Source organism: Equus asinus, chromosome 5, assembly GCF_041296235.1.
Source record: "Equus asinus isolate D_3611 breed Donkey chromosome 5, EquAss-T2T_v2, whole genome shotgun sequence".
Lineage (NCBI taxonomy): Eukaryota > Metazoa > Chordata > Mammalia > Perissodactyla > Equidae > Equus > Equus asinus.
The window spans coordinates 35,991,780-36,010,963 of NC_091794.1; the positions used below are offsets into that span (position 1 = coordinate 35,991,780).

Here is a 19,184-nt window from a genome sequence, read left to right on the forward strand (position 1 = left end):
CTCTCCAAAGATTTTTGTTGTAAGGAATTGAAATTACAGAATAGTTCCCTGAGAATGTGGCAATGCACCCGAGGACACTGGAGCTGCCTAGTGGAGTTTCCGAGCCAGGGCTCAAGGTCACTTTCGCAGCTGAGTGGCCCCCCATCCATGTGAGGGAGGAAGCTCCAAGTTCCTCGGGCCAGAGCTTTCTGAGGTTGGCTTCTGGGGAGAGAGAGCTACGAAAGGTGATAGGTTTGGGGCTTCTCACTTAACAAACAGGTGCTCCACCCTCATCTCTAGCTGGAAAGTGACATGTGTGTCACGTCACCACCGCAGTGCTTCCTGCCGAAGAGACAATTGCCGGGAAGGCTCTGGGGTCACAAACCATTGCATTCGAACATGTCATGTGAACGTAGAGGTTGTGCTGGAAGAGGACAAGGATCAGGGAGGAAGGAGGTTATGTGGTCAGGGGCCTGTTCGAACAGCTTAAATGCCCTTGAAGGCCCCCTTGTTCTCTGAGATAAACTGGCTGAAGCTTTTGACCTTGGGGTTTAGTCGGTGGGTGAGCTTGACATCACAGTCTGGCCTCGTTTGATAGAAACGACACATGTTGGCAATCTCCTTCCCTACAGGAATTCCCAGCTTCTCATACGCTTCCGGGGTCATCTTTTAAGAACAAGTGAAAACACAGGAAATGTTAGCACCCTCATTCAAAATAGTGTGAAAATAAATTATTCATCTCAATGATGATACAGGTCCATAATTCTTTAGCCTAACTCCAAAACCTAAGGAACTCTGAAGATTTTTTCATAAATAATTTGGCAGCAAACTGACTTTTCAGAACTAATTTAATGGCATAATGTGGTCTGAACTCAAGTGAAGCTAGTTGTGGTCTTTAATTATCCCAGCTAGTGGAAACAGGCATCCATGTTCCGCAGAGAGATTGATGTGTTTGATTACAGGTTCCTGCCCCAGCCCCTGCGGGGACGTTACCTACCACATGTAACCAGAACCAATCCAAAGCTGAACCATTCTGGAAGCTGGGTGGTTTCTGGCCCTAAGCCTCGTGGATAAGGTACTATGGACCTGTGCCCCCTTCATCTGGCCAGCTTTTACATACTTTTCCTCATGGGACTCCCTCAGCAGCCCTCTGAGACATTCTACCCATCTGGCCTCCACACGGTGTCGAGGCTCCCTCACTCTGACAGGTCTATCCTTCCCTCCTGGCCGATGTCCCTTCCATCATCACTTCCCTCCTTGATTAGAAATGGGCATCTTTTTATCTTTAAAGAGTGGCACCTGAGCTAACATCTGTTGCTAAGCGGTTTTTTTTCTTCTTCTTCTCCCCAAAGGCCCCCAGTACATAGTTGTATATTCTAGTTATAGGTCTTTCTGGCTCTGCTCTGTGGGATGCTCCCTCAGCATGGCTTGATGAACGGTGCGAGCTCCACACCCAGAATTCAAACTGGCAAAACCCTGGACCCCCGAAGCAGAGTGCATGAATTTAACCACTCAGCCATGGGGCCGGCCTCAGAAATGAGCATCTTGACTTCAACCATCGCAGCCTCTGCCAGGGCCAGACCCAAGCAAACGCTGCCCATCACACACCTACTGACCCACCTTCTGGCACCTTCCACAAAAGCCACCCCTTGAGTCCCTCTGACAAAAACTAGATCAATAGTTCCACCACCTGCATGAGCAAAGACAATTTCTAGCTATCAGATCCAGTGTAATCTGTCTTTAGCCCCCAGAGATAAACTCTAACTTCCCTTTTCCACTTGGCCTTAGAAAAATGTGACAGACACAAACAACTTATATAAAACAATGGTTATCATACGCCATTTATAATAAGAAAGAATGAAGAACAACCTACATGTCCAAAAACAGGAATGGTAACAAAAATTGTGGTACATCTAAGAATACTATGTAGTTGTTAAAATTAACATTTTTGAAGAAATTTAACAAAACAGAAAATTCTCATAATAAGTGTTAAGTGAAAAAGCCAGATACAAACTGCTACATATAGTGTTATTTTACTCTGATAAAAATACATATATAATGCTGTAAAAAGATGAGAAGAAAATGTGCCAAATCTTAACAGTTGCTGTCTCTGATAGATGGCACTACATGATTTTTATTTTCTTTTTTAAACTTGTCTGAGTTTTCTACAATGAGCATTTGTGATTTTTGAAATTAGAAAACAATTTTAAATTCAAGTGCGGCTGGAATTCCAAGACCTACGAGAGGATGGAGGGTGACTTCTAAAATGTCTGTCTCCTTGAATCTCTCTCCCATCCTGTCCTCTGATAACTGGTATCCCTCAGGAAACACAGGGATTCTATTCTGCAGAATTTTGAAGGAAAGAGATTGGTTCTGTTGGGTCTCACTCTTTGAGAGAACCGTGTTCCTTTTGGGGCTGGACAGACAGTTTCAGCCAGACCGGGGTTCCTGCTGGGAGTTTGTTCTGGGGCGCGTGCCGTCACTGAATTAACAAACAGCCTCCTCACCAGATGGGGGAGGCAGACCGTCAAGGCTGGAGCGCCACCTTGTGGCCTCATGCTTCCTTCCCCAGAGTAGCACAGTGCTTCAGTGCTTTCCCCCTCTAGACGAAGGGCCAGCGTCCTTTCAACTTAGAGTAGCTACCAAGAACAGCACTAACCATTCTGTAGAACTCCCAGCCTCTAATGCCCTAGAACGTTTGAAGCCAAAGAAGTTGCTGCTGCATTGTGAAACAATTAAGGATAGTCAGGGACCAGGTACATGATGGAGAGATGCTGGGATGGTCCTGAGTCATTCGAAACAATGTCCACCCGGTCCTCTGAGATGAACACACACATCATATGCCCCCACTCCCTCACCCTTCTCCCCTTCTTTCTTACAGAGTTCAAACCCCACAAGACAAAACGAATGTAAGACCCAAATGCAAGTGCCCTGGGAGAGGGGGCAATCTCTGAGAAGTAAATTTGCAGCCAGGTGCGAGTGACTTTGCAGAGCTTCTCCTAAGTCCATCTTCTGAGTGGGGGGCTGCCTTCTTGGGTTTGGGAGTAACCTCTTTTCTCCATGAAATTTTGTGTGGTTTTCAGTGAGACCCTCAGGTGTGGTTTTGTGGTGGGATTGACCCCTATAATAGTTTTCAAAAAAAAGACCTCTTAGCCTCCGCACAGCTCCACGGCCTGAAGCTGATTGGGGAATCCAGAAGCCCCTCACGACTCACTGGACCAACACTAACAGACGAAAAGAAAAACCACCTTCTATCCCTGACTCTTGGAAACACTTTAGAACAGGGGTTGATAAACTTTTTCTTAAAAAGCTAGATACAAATATTTTAGGCTTTGCAGGCCATAGAGTGGTCTCTGTCACAACTACTCAATTCCATCATTGTACCGTGAAAACAGCCACAGACAAGACATAAACAGTGGCGTGGCTGAGTTCCAATAAATCTTGATTTATAAAAGCAGGCTTGAACCCTGTAGGAAGAAGGCACCTCTCCTCTGGAGAGATGTTAGGACTAGGTGGGACCTTGGAAATCATCCAAAGAACACCCTCATTTCACAGATGGGACCACGGCAGACAGGAGAGGCAGAGCTGTATTACTTACTGCCTGCCAGTTGGAGAGAAGGGACGGGTCCTCCTTTCAGCCCTGATGCTGTCTCTCCGAGGCCACACAAACCTTCCTTGTCAGAAACCCTGTCCTCTTTCTCCTTCCTCTTATCAACGCTTGCTTGGAGAGATGGCTGCTAGTGCTCAATCTCATCAGCTCCTTGCGCTTCTCTCTAAAAGGTCTGTCCTAGCCACACTCTAGTCCAGACCATTCCAGCCTGTTCAGTAATCGAGGGCTTACTATGTCCTAAACCCAGTGCCAGGCACCTCCCATATATATCTCATTTCATCCTCACGACAGTCCTATGAGGGGTATAATAACCTTTTTTAACATGAATAAACTGAGGCTGGAGAGCTTAAGTCACTTGCCAAGATTCCACAGGTACATAAGTGCAGGACCAGGGTTTGCTTGCTTCCCCAGACTGCCTCTGGTTCATTTACTTTGATTCTAGAATTCAGCTAAGCCAGCCCCATCACTCTCTCCACCTATACCCAGTCTTGCCCACCCTCAAGGACCACCTCCAGGCCACTTCTTCCATGAAGCCTTCTCCTACCCTTGTCTGCTGACCTATAGCACAGACAGTGTAGACAACACAATTAAGCACCTCCAGCGTTCTGTGTTGTACTGATCTCTGTGACCTCATGTGCATTAACACTTTCACCCTGACTCTGTTGTAAACTCCTCAAAGATGGCTCTAGGTACGTAATAGAACCTGACATATACTGATCACATGCCAAACACTATGCTAAGGCCCCTGACTATATTCTAATGTTCGCGAGAACAGCCCATGGTAGATGCTATCACCCCACTTTACAAGTGAGCAGGCTGAGGCTCAGAGCGAGTGAGCACCTTGCCCACCCCCAGGGAGCTCCGGCTGATTGGAGATATCAGCAATGAGTGCTCATGAAAGGAGAGTTGGGATGGTGTATGTGAAAAGCTTGGACCTCAGGCTTCAGATTCTAAGTTCTTTCCACCCAAAAGTAATTTCACCTTAACAAGCTGATTAACACGAAGCCAAAGAAATAAAACCATGAGGGTAGGATTCAGATGCACTCACAGATGCAGATAGATTTGTGGAACTGGAATCCTCTTCAATTTCTTCTGAGCCTAACCTCAATGCTGCCCTAATCTGGCAAAAGTCTGCCAGAATTTGTACATTAGTGGGATGTGACCCTAAGTGGCCTCTCGTGATCACATTTATGTCTCCTAAGATCTCACCTTTGCATCTCGGATATCTTTCCCCAAAACCTTGGACAAAATATCAGCATATTGCTGTATGGTTAGCGCTTCTGCACTGAGACCCACGGCCTTGCCAACAAACTCCTCTGGAGAATTAAAAATGCTACAGACGACTGCTCCAACATCAGCAACAGAGATCCCATCCATCGGGACGTCCCCCATGGGTATTGCTAGTTAAGAAAAAACAAAGATAAGCATACTTAGTCACATCACATGCTTGGTAGGTCCCACCAACCCTGAACTAATCAACGACTTAAAGAGGATGGGAACATGATGCACCACTCAGTGGCCACCATCTTTGCACAGTTATAAAGGTGTTGTTGAGAAAATACCATAATGCCTGCATTTTGATTTAAAAAGGAAGAAAGAAAGAAAGAGCAGCTATTTACTAAGCATCTCTGTGTGCCAAGTATGATTAATCGTATCTCCGACCCAGACATCTCTGCTGAATTCCAGACTCATATGTCCAGTTGCCTACTCAACATTCTTGCTTGACCATTCAACAGACATTTTAAACTCAATGCACCCCAAAATGAATTCCTATACCCCACCCCCAACCTGTTTCTCCTACAGACTTTGCCATCTCGGTTAATGACAACTCTATCAGTCTAGTTTCTCACGTCAAAAATCTTAGAGGCAGCCTTGACATTTCTCTCACCCCCCATAGTCTATCTTTTTGGAAGCTTTATTCATACTAGGTTCAGAATCCGACCATTTCTCACCATCTGCACTCCTACCACCCTAGTCCAAGCCACTATCATCTTTGACTTGGATTATTGCAAGATTGGTCTCCTTGTTTCCACACTTGCCCTTCTATAGTCTCTTCAACACAACACTAAGACTGATTCTGTAAAAACTAAAGTCAGCTCATGTCACATCTGCCCATACCTACCAACGGCTCTGTGTCTCTCAGAGGAAAAGCCAGTGGCTCACAGGACCAGGCCCTCTCTTAACTCTGGCCTCACATCCTACCTCTCTCCCCACCCTAGTTTCTCTGTTCCTGACACATTGGCTGTTCTCTCTGCCCAAAACTCTCTTCCCCTCATTACCCACAAAGCCCACTACCGACCTCCATCAGAAGGTGCTCGGATGTCACCTTCTCCAAGAGGCCCCCGATTGCCTTGTTGTAGTTTCACACCCCACCTCCTCACTGCTGGCACTCCTTGTTTCCCTCACTTTGCCCTGTTTTCTATAGCGCTCATCACCTTCTAACATACAAGGTTTTTCCTTATCTCTTTGTCTATTATCTATCTCCTCCACCAGAATATGAGCTTCTTGAGGGCAGAGCTTTGTCTGTTTTGAGCTGTTTATTACTGATTCCCCAGTAAGTGACTGGCACATAGCAGTCCCTCAAATATTGACTGAATCAATGAATAGACCAACAAACACATTGTCTGGTTTAATCCTCAAAACAGCCTTGAGACATAGGAATATCAGGTGCTTTCCGAGGTTACTCAGCCAGCAAGCAGCAGAAATGGGTCCAAGCCCTCATCCATCACTCCCGAGCCTGTGAGCCTCCTACAGTGTGACATGGCCTCTCATAGATGCCCAGAATGCCCGAATCCTGGGGCTTGAATGCAGTGTGGACATGATCTAGCCGCAGCACTCAGTTTTTACATGAAGAAACTAAGTCTTCTGACTCACCCAGTGCCTCACAGCTAGAAAGCAACAGGCCAGGACAAGAATCAAGGGCTCTGAATTGCCATCCAGTATTAGAGTGACTTCAGGCTTAGCAGCCAGGGGCTAAACATCATTCTGTCTTTTGTAGCAAAATTAGTTTCCTGCCTGAATTTCTTGTTAGGCAAAATGTCTGCTCATTCCTCACATTACATTATACTTGTATTTTATGTGTGTAAAGCAGTTGGAGCTTTTGGAAGAACCCAGAGTCAAGTGTGTTCTGACTTTGAGGTTTGTTTTTATTTGAGGGTTGAGCTTCTTGGACTGAGTTTAAAGGAGCTATGGGACAGTGGTAAAGAATGTGGCTCTGGGGACAGACGGTCTGGGTTCAAGTCCCAAGTCTGCCTTCTTAGTGATCTTGGGAAAGTTTATCTGTCCCTCACTTTGCTCATCTGTAAACTGGGGGCAATTAGCACAGTGCTAGGCACCCAGTAAGAGCTCTGTAAATGTGAGCTATAGCTGTGGTGGACGATGAGGCTCAGGGATACCTGAAGCCGAGTTCCACAGACTTTGGGGCCCCAACTGGGACTGGGTCCCAGCAGAACTTTAAGGCACCACCTCTTCATCCAAGGCCAATCTAGTCCTCAGATTACTATGTCCTAGCTCAAGGCCTGGGAAATGTCAGGTGAGCCAGCTTCTGAAACCTGGCAGAAGCACAGGAAGAAAGAGGGTTCAAGAGATGGATCCCATTCACACATGTATCTGGTCATTTGTTGAACCATTACCCAAGGCGTCCGTGAGGGATGGCACGTGCTCTGGGCTCTAGCTCAGATCCACTTTGACTGCCACTACTTATCCCCTGGATGAGTCTTAATTATGTGCCAAGGAAGAAGGACTGAATTGCTGCCAATGATACTCCCATAATGCCTCCACTGCACAGAGTCGCCTCAGACTCTGGGCAAAGAAAATGTCCCCAAAGGGTAGGGGAGTGCCGGCCGCTGGACTGGCAGCATGGGAATTACCGGGAGTCTTTGTTAAAACTAACGTCTTCTAACCAGAACAATGGAAGGCAAGCAGGCTGGGAACCTGTCCCTGGGAGTCAGGGACCCTCTAGGGATTCCGACCATGGGACCCACATCAAGAGCAGAATGTTTTCCCTGTTGCCTCAAAGGTCAGATAGATCAGCTAGAACTGAAAGTCATCTTGTCCAACTTTCTGATCAGACATAAGGAAACTGAGGCTTGAGGTCACATAGCTAACTACTGTACTGATATAAAGAGCTGTCAGTACGTTAAGACTGGAAATGTAACCCTTTCTGTTTCCAGGCCCAAACCCCGTGATATGATAGTGTCCACCGAAGAGAGCAGGGAGGGAAAGGGGGAGGAGGGGAAGGCAGGACAGCAGGTGTCTGGTTAACTCTCATGGCAAACTTCCATTTACCCAAGGTGTAGTAATCTCCGTCAGAGGCTTTCACGGGCTTCCACGTGGTGAGGAAGCTTTCAAAGTAAGCTGCCACGCGGACGCTGGTCATGGGAACGCCAATGGACCAGAAATACTCCTCCACCTCTCCCTTTGCATCAAAGTGCGGCACCTCCAGCTTGCCACCGCTCAGGCGCTTCACGTTCTCCAGGGACCACGTGCTTCACACCCAGGCGCTTGGCAGCATCTGCCACCAGCTTTCCCTAAGGGATAAAGGCAAATTCTTTATATGGACGGCTGGATTTGCATATAGACTAGAGGGCAGGTGCTTGGGGCCTCTCCACACCCTCCTTCTCTTATTGTCCTCCTTGGAGAGGGAGCTCTTGCAGCATCAAAATATATTCAAGTTATCCTAGGAGAGCCCACAAGTGTGAGTGAGCAGAGGCTCCACTACGTCAAAATGCTGAACCGCATCAGCAGCTGAGAGGCAGCCTGGTGGGAACAGTCAGGGACATTCGCTCCTTCCTCCAGGCTGTCAGTATCCTTGTGATCAACTGCCACGTTTATATATATATGAGGCTCAGGGATACCTGAGAAAGAAGTATATAGTAATGTTTTCTGATAATGGACTATATCTGCACAACATTGGGATATTGAGGGCGTAATGAAGGGATATATACATACCCTCTACGTACATATATGTGTAATACATTATATATACACACAAACTCACATATATATACATATATTCTTTTTTGCATTTCTAGTTCCAAATTTTTGAAAACACCATCATCTCACGCTCTCCTTTTTTCTTTCTTTCTTCTTCTCACTGTTTCCTTCTTTCTTTTCCTTACAAATCTCATGTACCAGGCAGAGAAGTCATAACTAATCTGGTTTAATAGATACAGAAAGTGACGCCGAGAAGCGACTTGAACCGGTAGGTTTCAGAGTGAGTGCATATCGGAATTAGAACCAGAGTTCCTAAAACAAGCCCTTCCAGAGTGTCTCACTAAAAGACCAGCTGTTGGTAGTAGAATTAATTTAACAGACATTCCAGAAACAGTTCAATCCTGCTCCTAATTTTGTGAATGGTGCCATTTCTGCTAGAGGCTGATCCCATCCATTACATTTGGTAAATTTAATCTGCATGTTTTGTCTAATTTATACATATACTTGATTTTCAAATAGTAGCGTCCTGGAGGAAAGAAGTCAATCTTATAATGACAAAGAAGGTCCCTGGGCCCCGTGCAATAACTGCTCTCCAGAGATCACTTTCATCTCTTTTACCTGCTGCTTTATTTCTAAAGAACATGTTTCCACTGATAATTCTTGATTGTTTCAGTTGAAGATAGCATCTACCACATTCCTACTATGAACGATGAGCCCTCATGTTTAGCACTCTCTCTCAATTTCTCCTTCTCTCTCTCTGACTCTCACACACACAGAGCCCACCACCGCCATCACCATCACACGTCTACACCGTTCTCTTTTTTCCATCTTCCCAACATCATACCTTTGGGCTAGATCAACAATGAGCGCTTACACACAGCTGAAGCTGAGCCACGTGACATTCTATGGTTACTTTTACTTTTTCTACAAACTGTCCTTTTCCCTGGAGTTAATCATTGTGGGTTTATTTGCTTGTCTGTTTAGTTCTTTTCTATGTACCCATTACTAATTCATCCCAAAATTCTCTGTCAGAATATACATACACTCACTACATTTTTCTTCTTCCCATTTCTCTCTCACAATAACCTTGATTGGTGGGGTGTGCTTGCTGCCCCCTCTCATATGTCATCTATAAACAAATGGTCAGAATCAGAGAATCTAATCACTGGCTCCATTACACGGTCACCTCAAATATCCAGGGTCTTGAGATTGGGACAAGTGCCACATAACACTGACTTCACAATCAAAGACACCTCTAACAAGTGCAAGTCCATACACTTCATAAATCCTCGAGAGATGCTGTGGAGTGAGACTCATATTTTTGCCCAGACTGAAGCCGAGGCCCTTCCAGGAAGGACAGAGTAGCCAGGCAGGGTGAGAGGAAGGGCTCAAAGGTGGTTCTCACCTGACATACTTCCTTTTCTTTGCTGAAATGCTCCCAGAAGTTGGTCACCAGAAAGGCCCCATAGGTACCCTTCAAGGCCGCTTCCACGGATGCTTCATCATCTAGGTCCCCTTTGAGCACTCGATGCCCAGGTCCCGGAGCGCCTGCGCCTTTGGTTTAGTCACATCTCAGGTCAGTGCTCTCACTGCAAACTTTTTGCTCTCCAAAATGGCCCTGGCCACAGAGCCACCCTGAGCTCCTACAGGATTGGAGAAGAACAAATACAGGAAGGATCAGAACAATGTTCACTGAAAGAAGTTGGTCGGGAAATCCCGTTATTCAGAGGAGAGCTGCTGGAGTAACCACTTCAGGAGGTATCCCCACGGCTTGCAACAGTGGCTTTCAAACTAGGTTTCTCACAGCCTCTTCAGAGGTACCTTTGCAGAATCCATGGTGGAGAGAAAGAATGGGAGAGACTGAAGGCAACAAGGGAGCCAAGTGAGCACGGCACCAGACGCTCTACCCTGGATTCATAGGGGCATTCTAATCTTATTTGGTTATAGATATTATTTCGAGGTTCTTCGTACAGTTTTATTTTCAAAAGAGGTTCATATGCTATATTTTTTTAAAACGTTGAAAACTCACAGAAGATTCCTTTCATAGCATAGAAAGCCATTTATAATATGATCATTGCTTGACCAACTTATCCGCTCTATAAATATTTACTGAATACCCTGTGATATGTGCCTGGTACTGTGCTGGGTTACTGACATTTGAGATCCTCCATCAAATTGGTTGGATACCTGTCCTGAATATTTTGTGTGTGTGCCTTCAGAACTACCTCACCTTATCCATCCTTCTTAGTCAACCCTCGGAGGCTGACCTGTATGGACTCCATCAATGGGCCTTCTTGCCCTAAGGTTGGGTTTGGCCAAAGGGAGGCATCAGCAGGAGACCCGAGGGCAGGAGGACAGGCCACCCTCTGCACGTTGCTACTCTCCCCAGATTCTGCTCATCTCTCTTGCCCTTTGCTCCTTCCTCCTGTTGCTTACTTATTCTTTATTGCTCTCTTCTCCGTCCATCTTTATGAAATCTCCTCAACTTCTCTGAAAGAGTGTGGCACTTCTCTCTTGTGGCACCCAACTGAGACACCACTGATAACTCTATCTTTCTGCCGTTCAATGAGCTCTGACTTTGCACACAAAGCTCTGCTAGTAAATATGAACAGATAGCCTAAGTTCACCAGTGGTTTGAGGAAAGCCTCCAGAATGAAAGGCAAAACCAGAATAAACAAAGTGATAAAAGGAAACAGAAAAAATGCAGGGATCACGAGAAAAATTTAAAAGAATCGATGTGGTCAGATAGGAAAAGATTTTACATTCAGAACACTACATCTGCATCCTATACCAATAAAAAGGGAGCAGCCATGAGAGAAGGAGCATTCAGAGACAAGAAGAAGTTCTCAAAATTTAAATTATTGTCTCAGAAATAAATTCCCAATAGAAAAAGTTGGAGAAATCTCCTACCATTTGAAGGGTAAAAACAAAGAAGAAGAAAATAAGAGAGAGTAAATGGAGAATCAAGCCTGGGGAATTCCAGGATGAGATAATAGAGAAAATGAGGGTATGGAAATTATCAAAGAAGATAATAATTTCCCACGGTCCAAGGATATGGACTGAGCTTCCATACAGAGGGGCCACTCAGTGTCCAGCACAATGGATAAATAAAGTCCCGTTTATGTACATCATTGTGAAATTTAAACATTGGGGATAAGAAGAGCTTAAAAACTTCTGGGAGCAGAGATGGTCAATTCAAAGGTGGGGAATAAAAATAGCACCCGATTTCTTTCTAACATTGGAAGCAACAGAGTAATGCCATTTGAGGGGAAATTAATTTCTATTTAGAATTTGAAACCTAGCCAAATGAGCAATTAATTCTAACAACTCTACATAAAGACATTTTCAGACACTCAGTGTCTCAAAAATTGGACTTCCATGCACTCTTTCTCTGTAAGCTACTGGAGGATGCGCTCGAGCAAAATGAGAATGTAAAGCAAGCAAGAAGAACCCAGGAAATAGAAACCAAACCCAGGAGAAAGGCGAACAGAATTATTAGAATGACGGTGAAGAGAAGTCTGAGGAGGACTGAAATAGAAAAAGGGAGCACTCCAGGAGGGAAGTCTACATGAGGAGAAAAAACAGAACCAACAGATTCATTGATGTGTTTGCTCATTTTGAGAGAAATTGTCTAGCTTTGTGGGAGACATTAGAGAAAAATGAGTGATAGGTACAAAGAAAACTAAGCAAATACAAAATTAATGGCAGGGAAAACAAGAAATTATGTAAGGAAAGAAAGTGCACACTACGTGACTCTAGTATGAACAATAATTACATGGTAATAATAAGGGCCCGTATTAGTCTATCGTCCATACGGAAAACAAAATTGTTATAAAGTACACGGGGAGGGTAAGGAAAAGGAAATATGTCCTTGGGGCTGGGGATGTAAGAGGCTAAAGACAATGGATAACGTCTGAAATTGAAAAATCAAAAAATAACATATTATCACATTACTTAGAAACATGGAGACAAATACCAGTAGGAACAGAAGAGTAAGATGTGAAAAGGGGTGGGTAGGGGCTGCTGGATTTCTTTATAAACCTTGTAGGACTACAAGACTTTTAAAACTATTTTATCCACTTCTATAAGAATAAGATTCAATAAAAAATATTTGTTGACTGTAGTAGTTTGCTAGGGCTCCCATGACAGAATACCACAGATTGGTGGCTTAAACAATCAAAATATATTTTCTCACGGTTCTGGAGGCTACAAGTCCAAGATCAAGGTGTTGGTGTGTTTGGTTTCTCCTGAGTCCTCTTTCCTCGCACTGCAGATGGAGAACCATCTCACTGTGTCCTCACGTGGTCCTTCCTCTGTGCACGCGAGCCCCTCCTGTCCCTCTGGATGTCAAAATTTCCTCTTCTTATAAGGACACCAGTCAGATCAGATTAGGGCCCACTCTCATGGTCTCTCTTTAACTCAATTGCTCTTTAAAGGCCCTGTCTGCAAATACTATCACACGCAGAGGTAACAGGGATTAGGGCTTCAACATATGAACTAGGGGAGGGGCACAATTCAGCCCATGACATTCACCATTGTAATTATTACCTTATAACCCTATTACTAAACAGGGTTCTCCTTGAGGATAGAAGCTGTTTCTCTTTATCCCTGTTTGCCAACCATTTTCTCAGTCTAGTGCCTGGCGTATTGGCAGTTTCTATTTGTTGACTGAATAAATGAAGGAAATGGAAAGAATGACACCTCTGTGCTCTCAATTCTCAGCTTTGGTGGTAAACAGTCCTGGTTGGACCAGTGTGAGATGGAGAAGCAAATGACAAGGACTAGTGAGACAAAATAAGAGGAGCTCGACCAAAACCAGGATGGATGTCCTAACCACTCCCACGTTAGTGTTTCACTAAGACTCAAACCAGGAGAGGAGTTCCTTCATCCTGGCCCTGTTCCTCTAAACTAGCAGGACACACCAATAAACCTATCAGCTCAAAAAAGCAGCCCCCAAAGCACCCATTCTTGTCATACTCAGCTGTCCCACACCCTCCTCACTTATTCTGGATCGTGCCCTCTTGGACTCAGTTCCCTTGCAGGTGGTTCCAAGTGGAGAGTAGCGTTTGAATGGCAGGCCCTGGAGGGACTGCTCCGAGTCTGACATGCAAACACATATACAGGTAAGGGTTAACAGGTGCCCCTGTTAAATTTAACCAGGTATCTTGTATTTTTATCTGCTCTATCTGGCAAACTCTATCTCCAACACCTAAACACACCCAATGCCTCAAGGTTACTGAACAAAGTAGAAGAACTGGGCAATAAAGTAATCAGCTCACCCATTTAGCCATCTAGGAATCAACTTTCTGCAACTCTGACACGTCTAACCTGATTCCTTCAGGAGCGACTCCCAAGGCTCTTAGCCAACTGCCTAACCCAGATACCTAGAAAGCAACTCAAGTTGAATGAGACTAAACAGAGCCCCCAACCTTCCTTGGCCTTCTCCCCTGACAGTCTTCCCCATTTCAGTGGCTCACAACTCTATCCTTCCAGCTGCTCAAGCCAGAACAGTATCAAGTCCTTCTTTACTCCTTTCCGCACCTCTCATAGCTGGTCTGTTTGTGAACCCTGTTGACTCTCTTTAAGACAAACCCAGAATGTGACCACTCCCCACTGATGAGGATTATTTTAGGCTGGTTAATTTTAAAACTGCAGATGAGAAGCAGGCTCCGAGGAGCAGAGTTTGCTTGCCCTTGGAGAGACATTTGCACTTGTGAACGAAATCTCCATGCCTCCCCGTCTGCACCAGGAGGAAGGGGGGATGGCCTTATCTCTGGAAACTCTTAATCAATGCCAAAGGCAAGAACTTAAGTTGGTTACTGTCTGGCAATCTCGTGTAACTGATTTAGGATGGTGGCTTCTGACCTTTATTTAATCAGATTTGATTCTTATCTAAAAGTCATGTGATCACCCAATAGCCAGACCCCACCTGCACTGATACCATTTTAACTTTTTTTCATATTCTTTCCTTTGTCTTGTAAAGAGATGGCTCACATACCTATGACTTAAAATTAGCCTTACACTCCACTCATGTTTGCAGCAGAAGCGGCGGCAGCAGCACCTCCTCCTGCCCGTGGGCCCTGTCCCCACGCAGCAGCTCTGACTGCCCATGGGTCCTGTCCCCATGCTATTCCACACTATTCTCTAAATAAAAGAGCACTACTGCCAGATCTTGAGAGTCCAAGAAATCTTTCTTTTGACTCCTTGGCTCACTGACCCCGCATCACCCACCACCTCACTGCTACCTCCCTGGTCTAAGCCATCATCATCTTGCCTGGCTTATGGAGACAGCTTCCTAAAAGGTCTCCTGGCTTCAGTCCTTGTTCCCTACACTCTTTTCACAAAACAGAAGCTAAAATGAATCCTTTAACACCAAAGTCTTATCATGTCACTACTCTGCTCAAAATCCTTAATGGCTTCTCATTTCTTTTGGGTAAAACCAACATCCTCACCATCACTCTAATGCCTTATGCAATCATCCCATTACCTTTTTTTTCCTGCTAAAGTCAGTATCATACCTGGCTTTTGAGAACTTATTTCTCACTTCTCCCAGCTTTAGCCCTTGCCTCCTTTCAGACAAAATCCCTGTCCTCATAGGGCTTATGTTCTAGAGTGGTAAGATAGATAGTCATGGAAGAAATCAAGGAGGGAGGACCGCCAAACAGTGCCAGGGTGGAGCAAAGTTGCAATTTGAAGTCTCGAGGTCTGGAAAGTGCTCATGAAGAGAGCGCCATCTGGGCAGAGGCTTGGATGATGACACGGAGAAGCAGTGTGGGTAACTGCAGGAAGATTATTCTAGGTTGAGGCAGCAGTTAATGTTTGAGGAACATGCAGAATAAGTGAGGGAGAGTGGGAGAAGACGAGGCCCAAGAAAGATCTTGCAGGCCATTAGCTGGACTCTGCATTTTACTTGGAGTGAGAAGGGAAGGTGGGCGTTGGAAGGTTTCGAGCAGTGGTATGACATGATCGGACAATGTCACATGGATCATCAGGAGGCTGAAACGAGGATGGGTTGAAGAGCAGTGGCCTGATTTGATCAACAGTTTGCAAAGATGGCTCTGGCTGTTGGAAAACGATTGTAAGGGAGGCAAAGTGGAAGCAGAGATGCCACTTAAAAGGCTCAGGCAGCTGCCCACGGGAGAGAAGTCCCTCAGCACATTCTACTAACCCTAACCCACTCCATCCTTTCAGAATCGCTGGAGAATGAGGGAGCCATGTCAATATCCCCTACATACCCACCGGCTCTCACACTTGCTCCTTTTGCCTGTCAGGGAGTGAGTGGAGAGTGGTCTCCAGAGTACAGCTGCTGTTAAAAGGAAACTACACCACCAAGTCAGCAAATGAGCAAGAAAGAGAAAATGTCAGTTGTCCTTGTCCCACTGAGATCATTTCTGACCAATCAAGTCAAGTCACCCCGCCCCTTTACCACAGCAGAAACTCAAGCAAAAGAGTACTTTTCTTCATTTCCTCACAAGGGCTCTTTGCTCAGCCCATGCTTACAGGCTCTGAAGGTAAAAACAGGAAGCAGGAAAGTAAGCCAAGTCAGCATGCACTTTAAAAGGAAGGAGTTTTTTTACCTGTGGCTCCAAACACTGTGATTATTTTCTTGCTGGTCATGTTACTGGACAAAGAAAGAGCCAGTGACGTAGCAGGACTTCCCTCAGAGCAGCGAAAGCAGCTGAAATGCAGTTTCTCTTCGACTGTGACAATTATAAACCACATCTGAGTACCACACCCCTTCTTTTGACCCTCCCTCATAAAGTTTTCTTTATTATCACCAGATAGCTTACTCACAATGACACAGCAATTTTCTGAACCATGATCATTCATTCACTCACTCAGGTGTTCAGCAAATCTGTTTTGAATGCCTTTGGTATACTAGGCATTGAACTAGAGGCCCTGGTGGTCCAGATCTTTCAAGGGAGACAAACTGGTAAATAAAAGGACATTAGAGAGGAATGGCGGAGAGGACATTGGAGGAAAAGAGGTCATGGAGGAAAGAAACAAAAGCCAGACTGGAAGTGTTAGGGAAGATTTTTCGGAGGAGATGATACCGGAGCCGGACTTTAGTCCCCATAACTTAGACACTCAGGGAGAGTAGGAATAGAGACCATCCCAGGCAGGCAAAACTACATGGAGCCAAGTTCAAAGACACAGGGCTCATGATGGCTGCAACAATGCTTGTGAGTGGTGGGAAGTAAGACGAAGAATCTGTGGGTCGCTCTCCTCCAAGAGGAGATGTACATGTCTGGGCCCCTTTCTTTGGCTTCACCATTTTCTAAACATGGCTTTCAAGGTCATAAGCCTTGTAGAAATCCATCCAAAGGTAGGACAAGATGATGGAGGAATGTGGCCAGTGGTTGGGCTTCATGCTAGGCCTAGAAATGTCACACATCACTTCCACTTGCACACTAGTGTCTGTATCACAGTTACATGGCTGCAATGAATTGCAAAGAACGATTATTAGTGCCTACAGACATAGGTGCCCTACCCACCACACAAGGGGGGCCGAATAAAAACTGGAATGCCAGGCTTATGGCAAGGAAAGAGTTTTTATTTAAGATGACACAAGAGTGAGCCCTCAAATTCATCTCGTTTCATTTCGTCTCCCCGAAAGATGGGAGTCCAGTGGTTTTAAAGGTTGGTGAGGAATATGGCTGCTTGTAGTGGGCTGGGGAGTCAGCGGCCTTGCTGGTGGGAGCTTTCTCACTGCCCGAATTCACCTCAGGAGGCCGTCTGAGGCAGGAGGAGGGGATGATAAGGGATCCAGGGGGCTGTCCTTGGCCATGTGTCTCCATGGTGGATAGTGGATTCTGGAGCCAGGGAGGAAGGAGGGAAAGAGTGCTTTGGTTTTAACTCCACATCTGCTGGGTTTAATGGAAGGGAACTGATATCAGGGCTGGCATCACACTTAGAAATGAGGTCAGGCTGTGTGCCCAGGGCACTGAGGAGACAGGTTTGGTGAGCATCTAGCTAGTCTTTGCCACACTCGCCAACTGTTCAGGGAGATAATAAGGCTTAAATGAAAGGGTGACTATGAAACAGTGCAGTTTTCAACAAATGTTGGTTCCTCTCTTCTTTCTTTTCCCCACGGCTAAACTTCTGCTAGAAGCAAGGAGGGAATGCTTGCTTGTAATGACATACAAATAGGAGCAGCTGCTGCCAATGAGCTCCTCAACCCCACAGCCCTCATCAACATTTTCCCCACTGCCAACGCAGGGGACCCTGGACTCTGCTTCTTGCTCCTTCCCCTCATGATCAAGCCCTCCACTCACCCACTAGTGAGGTGGCAGCCTCACCAGGTCCCGACCCTTCAAGAAATCACAAGTTTTGGCTGTTAAACCCTGGGGCCAGAAAACTACCTTTTTTAGGAACAGCTGAGGCAAGCTATGTTTGGTTGTCACTGTGTTTCTGTTAACATTTATTTTCAATGCCCGTAGGTGGGTCACATACTCCCTCATCGCCACAGTCCCCACCATGCCCTATTGGGTCACATCCGGCCTGCTTCATTCATGTACCTGCCTGGCTCTGGAAACCTTTGGATTGGACACCCCCAAGACCTCCTGGGGGCTCCCTGGGTTTCCATGCAGGGCTTCCACACTCCGCCCCACCACCCCTATCTTGGACGTATCCCTCCTAGTCAGCCACTCAGGCCTCATGGCTTCTGCCTGCACCCCGAGGCACACCACGGCTCCGCTTTCTCTTTCTGTACCCAACAGGGCTTTGGGAATAAGCACCCTCGTGACTTCCCCACGCACTGCCTTGTCCTCACCCCTAAATTAGTTTCTTGTGTGTGCATCTGGGAGAAAGGGTTAGCAAGAAACATCTTATTGAAAGCTGTGGTTTCAGCAGCTTTGGGCAGGTTGATCTTTAGACAGTGTTGTAGGTTAGAATTTCCATAGTGTTTCTAAGAGAAAACGTGTCCCAAATTCCAAACAACTGAATTCTGAATGAATTGGATGACCCAGTCCTTTCATAACTTGAGAACTGCACTGATCCGAGTTCTGACCTGGTGGAAAGCTCACGGACTTTAGAGACACATGGACTTGAATTTAAACCCTGGCTCTGTGCGACTTTGGACAAATTACAGAAACTCTTTGAATATGTTCCTTTATCTGTAAAATGAGGAGATAACCTTACTAGAGTGTGGGTACAAGGATTGAGTGAAAGTACGGATATACAGCTCCTAGCATAGTGGCTGGTACATAGTAAAGACTCATAAATAAGTTAGTATATTGCCCGTAATATAAGGAAGAATTAGAACAATAGATGATAGGTGTTAAACTTCTAAAATAACTTGTTTCACATAAAATTTCAATATAAAAGCTACATATTTTTATTTGGGGGAAAACAGGAGACCGGAAATTTAAAAGGAGAAAATAGAAATTAACCAAAATCTCACTATTCAATGAAAACTACTATTAACATTTTGGTGGTTTTCCTCCCAATATATTACTATATACATATATACTTTACACAATTGGGATTAACCTAGATACAAGGTTATTTTATAGCCATTAGTTTTCACCCAAAATATAATAAGCTCTTTGTCTTCAGTAAAAATTCTTTACAAATGCTACTTTTGAAGAACTTACAATTTAAGGGAATTGTTAAACTATTCGATAATTTAACTATCCATTCCTTTAATGCCGAACATTTA

At 45.2% G+C, this 19,184-nt stretch overlaps 1 pseudogene; it reads right to left on the bottom strand.

Moving 5' to 3' along the window:
- Positions 1–465: 465 nt before the first annotated feature.
- LOC139045385 (nmrA-like family domain-containing protein 1) lies at positions 466–16,141 on the bottom strand (annotated as a pseudogene).
- Between the last annotated feature and the right edge of the window lie 3,043 nt (positions 16,142–19,184).